Consider the following 727-nt stretch of genomic DNA (forward strand, 5'->3'; position numbering starts at 1 on the left):
TTGTGTTCCTGTTGGTTCTTTGGACCCCGTCCGTTAAAGGGACCGTGGAACAGGCACCACCCATAGATTTTCTTTCCAAGACATACTAGCACTTGTAAGATCACGCACCAGCAGTATGAAGCAGAACTAGTACCAATCAGCGTCAATTTAAAACACAGATACATGATACTATTAAGTACAAGTTTTAAAGTGACCCACTGTGATTTCAGAACTGCCTGTCCTTACATCTGTGTGATCCTTATATCACACAGAATCACGGAATCATCTGGTTGGAAGAGACCTTTAAGACCATAGAGTCCAACTGTTCCTGCAGCACTGCCAGGGTCCCTAAACCATGTCCCTCAGCACCACATCGACACATCTGCTAAACCCGTCGTTACATGGGAGAAGAGTCCAACCCTCATCTCTCTCCTTTTAGTCTTTGTGGAGAGCCAGAAGGTCTCCCCTGAGCCTCCTTTTCTCCAGGATCAACCCCACCAGGACCCTCAGCTGCTCCTCAGCGCACTTGTGCTCCAGACCCTGCACCAGCTTCGTTGCCCTTCTCTGGACACGCTGCAGCCCCTCAATGTCCTTCTTGGAGTGAGGTCTATGTGATCCTTATCACTATGTGGTTCTTACATCTATGTGTTCCTTATGTCTCTGTGAATTTCAGTCCGTCAGGCGGCACCTGAGGTCCAGCTGCTTTGTGAAATGTAAGAAACGTGTTTGGGATCCGTTCAGCGTCGTG

The sequence above is a fragment of the Buceros rhinoceros genome, unplaced genomic scaffold (assembly GCF_000710305.1).
Source record: "Buceros rhinoceros silvestris isolate BGI_N320 unplaced genomic scaffold, ASM71030v1 scaffold12659, whole genome shotgun sequence".
NCBI lineage: Eukaryota > Metazoa > Chordata > Aves > Bucerotiformes > Bucerotidae > Buceros > Buceros rhinoceros.